General features: G+C 37.6%; 1 pseudogene; it reads right to left on the reverse strand.

Annotated features, from left to right (window-relative positions):
• Nucleotides 1–2172: 2172 nt before the first annotated feature.
• On the reverse strand, nucleotides 2173–3244 carry LOC101572401 (annotated as a pseudogene).
• Between the last annotated feature and the right edge of the window lie 3319 nt (nucleotides 3245–6563).

The following is a 6563-nucleotide window of genomic DNA, read 5'->3' on the forward strand; positions in this document are numbered from 1 at the left end:
TGAAACTGTACTTTCGATTTGATTTGAAACTGTCTCATTGCTATCTGTTTATCAATAAAACTTTGAAAAAAAAAAGAAAAACAACATTTTGTCTCACTATTGTAAGAACCTGAAAGGGTAAATAAAACCTCTTTTCTTTTCTCGTGTTTCATGTATTTTAAAAAAAATGTATCAGTTATTTAATTAGGTTCTCAGTAAGAAATTTAGAACACTAATTTATGAGGATAAATTCCATTTGTCAGAGCAAAAATGGATCACAGGTAGCCCCGGAGCTGAGGAACAGCTGTGATTTTTGCTCAAATCTGTGAGTCCACTGCTTTCTGATCCACCTTGTGCTGCTCTGAAATCTGCTATCTCTCTTTCTCAGTGTCAAAGATCTCACCCTCTTGGTGTCTGGATTTCTGCACCTTCTTCCTGAAGTAAGCATCAGTGAGGTGTTTGGGGATTTCCACTTTGCTGATATCAATTTTTGTAGAGGTGGCAATGACAAATTTCTGGTGTGTTCTTTTTAGAGGAACATGATTAAGGCTAAGAGGCCCAGTCACAAGTAGCAAGCCACTGATCAACTACTTCAGGAAGACCATTCTCTTGCCTCTGTGATGGTGCTGGAGTGATGCTAGTTTCCTCGTGCTGACTGCAGGGTTTCTTGCCATGGCTCAAGAGTTTTCAGGGCATATCTTCAGTAGGGTAGTATATAGGCATTTTTTTGCAGCTTAACCACGCAGGTACCTCCATTCTTGTCCCCACCAAGTGATTTTGTGCTCATAGCAAGAACTTTCTCCTTTTTCTTCTCAGCCTTTGATTTAGCAGCTGTGCATTTTCTCTTGTACAAAGGCTTTCTGGAATACATAGCCAATTGGGAGTATCTACCAACTCCTCTGACCAGGACAGGATTTCGGTCCTGCAGTGGGGCTGTCCCTTCTTGGACTTTTTTGCCTTCACTTTACCTTTTTACCAGTACCACTGGCAGAAGCCTCCTTGGCTTTGGGTTTCTTTTCTTTAATGTCTGGCTTCTCAGTTTTTTCACCTGCCATCTCATAAGATGGGAAAAAGAACTAAGTTTCCAACTTTTGGTCCATCTCTCCTGTTTAATTTCTTATAACTTGTTGACCAATTTTGCATGCCTATGTCTGGTAATGCAAAAAATTAATTTGAAGACAACATTATACAATTTAATAACCATTGTTGAATTCCTATAATTTTCTTTAGTGAAATTCTATATCATTTCTAATGTTTTTTGCTTTCCTTAAAAATAAAAAAGAGCAGTTTGCAGGCATGGGGTTATCACTCCCTGCCTGACCATAGTAGGCCACTGAAGTTGCTAGCCAGAGAATCCTAGACAGAATAAAATGAAGTAAACAGCCAAAAAGTCTTCATGCACATGGAGATTAAATAATACATTCCTGAATTATCTATGGGTCACAGGAGACTTTAAAAAGTTCCTAGACTTAAATGATAATAACAGTGCAAAACATATGTGGGAGACAATGATAGAAGTTCTAAGAGAAAAATTTATCTCTGAGTCCCTACATGAGAAATATAGAGCATTTCCAAATAAATAACCCAAGAATACATTTAAAACTCTTAGAAAAACAGGAACAACCCAAATCCAAAAGTTATAAAGGGAAAGAAATTGTAAAGACCAGAGAAGAAATTAATTAAACTGAGACTAAAAAAATACAAAATATCAAAGAATTGACTCATCAGATAAATAAGATCAATAAACATTTATCCAAATTTATTAAAAAAGGGAAGGAGCGATCCATATCAATGCAATTAAATATTAAAAAGTTGAAATCACAATGGACACTGCTGAAATCTAGAGGATTATAAGGAACTATTTTGGTTTTTAAGTTAAAAAAATTTTTTTAACAGAGTACAAATTAGAATTAAAACAAAAAATTACAAGTGATACAGAATTTCACTTAACAATGTAATATGAATTACACAATAGTTGAAATATATAGTGTTGTCTTCCACCAGTTATTCATTTTTTTCACAATGCAATAGTTAATTTTACTTGTTCAAGAGCTCAAACTGCAAGCATTAATCCAAGTCTGGGCTTTGATTCTATGGGCTCCTATTAGATATTAAAGAAAAAACAAACTGTGACCCAGGGATGTGGATGAAGGCTAAAGGCTCAGTATTAGTCACAGGGTAATTTTTAAACTTCTACAGCCCAGAATATGGTAGCCATAGGTCTTTTAGGCCCTTCTGGATGCCCCACAGGGTATCTACACTATTCTTGAGCTGAGTGACCTCTTCATCCTTCAGCTTCTGGTTGATAACGCTGGTCAATCCCTGAGCATTCAGGATGCAAGGAAGGCTCAGAAAGAGTTCATTCTGAATGCCCTACACTACCTTAACCATGGTTGACACTGGGTGAATCCTGGATAGATTCTTTAGGATGTACTCAATAAGATCAGCCACACTCAAACCGAGGGCCCAGTTGGTGTACCCTTTTAGCTTGATGACTTCATGGACACTTTCAACCACCATCTTATGCACTTCCTTCCAGTTCTTACTATCATTGCCCATGTCCATTTCCAGATTCAGATCCTGGAGGGAAACACCCACTACATTCACTCCACTCCAGACAGCCACACTCAAGTAGCCATGCTCGCCCAGAATCCACCTGTGGCAGCTGCTAGGATGAATGCCAAGCTTTTCATCCATAAGACAGCAAAATTGAGCTGAATCCAGATTGCATCCACTTCCAATCACATGCAAGTGCTTGGGCAATCCACATAGTCTTCAGGTAAGAATATCCACTGGGTTGGAAACCACAATGATGATGCAGGCAGGGATGCACTTGACCATCTGAGGAACAATGAACTTGAAGACATTGATGTTTCTCTGCCCAAATTGAGGCAACTCTCCTCTGCTTGCTGACTGATTTCATCAGTCACCACCACAATCTTCAAGTTGGCAGTTACAGAGTAATCTTTATCTGCCACAATTTTAGACATCTGAAGAAACAAGCTTCAATGCTGCAGATCCATCATTTCTCCTTTGAGTTTAACTTCCAAAACATCCACAAGGGCGAGTTCATCAGCCAGAGACTTTCCCCGAATGCTGATAGTACATGCCATACCAACTTGCCCCACACCCATTATGGTGATCTTGTTGTTTGACACACCAGTATCCTGTTCCACAACAGGGGCAACGAGCTTCTTCTTAAGGGTTGCCATTCTACACCTGCGGGAGGAGGCCCCGGAGAGTGCTGCCACAGCTGCCGTGGAGATGCCAGCATCTTATTCATATTACCAGATATATGCATGCACAATTTGAAGAGGAAAGAAAACAGAAATATATAAGAAATTAAGATGAGAAAAAGTACAGACAGTTGAAAAAAGGAAATGAAATAAATTAAAGCATTAATTCTTCTTTCCATAGACCAGCAGAAATGCACAGTTCCAAGATTTGGCTTTGGCAAATTGTGCTGCTATAAACATGGGTGCACATATATAACTGCGGTATAATGTGTTCAGTTCTTCTTGAAAAATACTCAGAAGGGAAATAGCTGGGTCCAATGGGATCTCTAATCTAATTGTTTTGGAGAAATCTCCACACTGATTTCCACAGTGGTTGTACCAGTCTATACTCCCACCAACAGTAGAAAGGGGTTCCTTTTCCCTCACAGCCTCGCCAGCATTTGTGATTTCTTTATGATAGCCATTCTTTCTGGGGTGAGATGGAATCTCAGTGTTGTCTTAATTTGAGTTACTCAAATGACTAGTGATGTTGAATATTTTTTCATATATTTGCCATTTGTGTTTGTTTATTTTATATTTGAGGTGTGTATTCATCTCAGATACCCACTTTGGATTGGGTCTTTGGATTTGGGAGGCCTGCTTCTTTTTAATTATATATTCTAGATATACATCCTTTGTTTGAGGAACTGTTGGCCAAGATTTTTTTCCCAGTTTGTGAGTTTTCTTTTCACTCTTTTGATTTTTTTTGATGTGCAAAACTTTTCAAAAAGATGAGATTCATATTGTCAATTCTTTGAAGTACTTCCTATGCAGTTTGATTATTGTTCATGAACTCTCTGCCTATCCCTACGTCTTCAGCAAATCTACTTACTGTTTCAGTAGATTTAGTGTTTTTGTTGCAATATTTAGATAATCAATCCATTTTGCTTTAGTTTAATGCATGGTGATAGACATGGCTCTAGTTTATTTTTCAGCAGGTGGAAAGCCAGTGTTTCCAACATCATTTGTTGAAGAGGCTAAAAATTATAATACTCTGGGAAAAGATATTAAAGAGGATTTCAGAAAATGGAAAGATATTCCTCGCTTAGGCCAGGAAAGAGCAACATTGTGAAAATGGTCTTTCAGTGAACATGTTTGGTCCCATTGTTAAAGACAATGTCACTTAGTGTGTTTATAGTTGTTGTCACTTAGTGTATTTGTAGTTGTGTCTGAATCTACTAATCTGTTCAGTTGATCCTCAGGTCTTTTTGTTGTTGTTGTTGTTAGTAACATGCAGTTTTTATCACAATAGCTTTACAATATAGTTTCAATTCAGGGTTGTGATGCCTTCTGCTTTGCCTTTGGCCAGGATTGCCTTTGTTATTCTAGGCCTTTTCTGCTTCCAGATAAATTTTAGGATTGTTTTCTCTTGGTCTATTAGGTATGCTAATGGTATTTTAATCTGTATAACCATTTTGGGAATATGACCATTTTCACAATGTTGCTCTTTCCTGTCCTAAGCGAGGAATATCTTTCCATTTTCTGAAATCCTCTTTAATATCTTTTCCCAGAGTATTATAATTTTTAATATATGGATGTTTAACTTCTTTTGTTAGATTAATTCTTAAGTATTTCATTTTTTGGATGGTATTATGAATGTTGTTGTTTCCCTAATTTCCCTCTTAATGGGTTTTTTATTTGTGTACAGGAATGCTATTTACGTTTGGGTGTTGAGTTTGCATCCTGCTACACTATTGAATTTGTTTATTAATTCCAGGGGCCTCTATCAATATCACTGATGTTTGACTTGCTCAAAATAGACACAGTCAGGCTCTACCCACATCCCTAGTTACTAGTTATGGGCTTATCCATCCTACAACTTTCGAAGGTAGCATCTGTAACTCTTATCTAATTTTTCTCTGGCCACTGTGGCCCATTCAGCCTGTGTTCAGGGCAGTGCCCTTGAATGAATGCTTGCGTGAGTGTTGCCCTCATCAAATAACTGGTGGGAACTGACTTATTAATACTCTAGTTTTCTTTATCCTCAAGAAGGTGCTAGCTCTGAAGTGTGCGCTACACTGTCTCTCAGACTCCCAACAGCTGTAACCTGCTTAGTAACACCCTTTCATTATTTGTTTCTCTTTCTGGTCTCACTTCCCACTCCCTACTCCTTGTAATATTTCCTCAGCAAGTTAATAGCACTAAGCTCCTTAGGCCAGTATCTTTCTGTAGGAGATCCAGTTGAAGATTTTTAATTAAAATATCTGGTTGAATGGATAAAAAGCCATTTAATCCTTTTCTAGAATGTAGGAGAGTATAAATGATAAAAATGAACAGCAAATAGCACTGGCTTTTATTTAACCCTATGCCTGTAAGTTTTAACTTTGTAATATTTAGCTTTCAAGTATTTCATTTATTTACTTATTTATTTATTTATTTTTTATTTTACCGAACCAGGGATTGAACTCAGGCCCTTGTGCTTGCCAGGCAAGTGCTTATTCTATTGAGCCATCTCCCTGGCCCCTCTTTCAAGTATTTTAAAAGTTACCCTTTATCCTTTTTCCATGTGTACTTCACTCAGATAACCAACATTGTGTTATCATTTCTGAGTCCATTTTTGTCACTATAACAGAATCTCACAGATGTGGCTATTTACAATGAAGAAAAATTTATTGCTTCACAGTTCTGGAGCCTGGGAAGACTGACACTGAGGGGCTAGCATTTGGAGGGACTCTTCTGATGGCACCATGCCACTACAGAAGGTAGAAGGACAAAAGGCAGCAAGACAATGAACTTGAAATCTTAATCTCCTCTTATAATTGCCATTTATCTATGCCTGAGGCCGAAGCCCTCTTAACTTGAGCTTACATCCCAACACTGCTGAATTGGAGATTCTGTGGTGCAGTTGGAATATATGGCAAATATTTAAAAATTTATTACAGTAATAGACACATTGCTATTAATTCCCCTTGAAATACTCCCCCTTGCTTCAGACAAAATGATTCCATAATTCTTGTCATGGACTGAAGCATTCTGGAAGTATTCCTTTGGGAATGTCTTTATGTGGAATGAGAAAAAGTGTAATGAAGTCATTACTGAGTGCCCTCCAATGGGGCAGTAGATTCACAAAATCATTATGATACATCTTCATCCACCATATTCACCAAATCTGGCATTATATGACTTCTGGCTTTTGCTTAATGTTAAAATGATCATGAAAGGTAAATATTTTGAATCAGTTCAGGACATTGAGGTGGCCATAGCAGCACAACTGAAGACACAAAAGATGACTTCCAGAACTGCTTCAGAAAATGGTAAGAACTATGAGATAGTGTGGTTGAAGAGAAGAGTTAGTATGTATTTTGAAAG

The sequence above is a fragment of the Octodon degus genome, unplaced genomic scaffold (genome assembly GCF_000260255.1).
Source record: "Octodon degus isolate 3935 unplaced genomic scaffold, OctDeg1.0 scaffold00045, whole genome shotgun sequence".
Lineage (NCBI taxonomy): Eukaryota > Metazoa > Chordata > Mammalia > Rodentia > Octodontidae > Octodon > Octodon degus.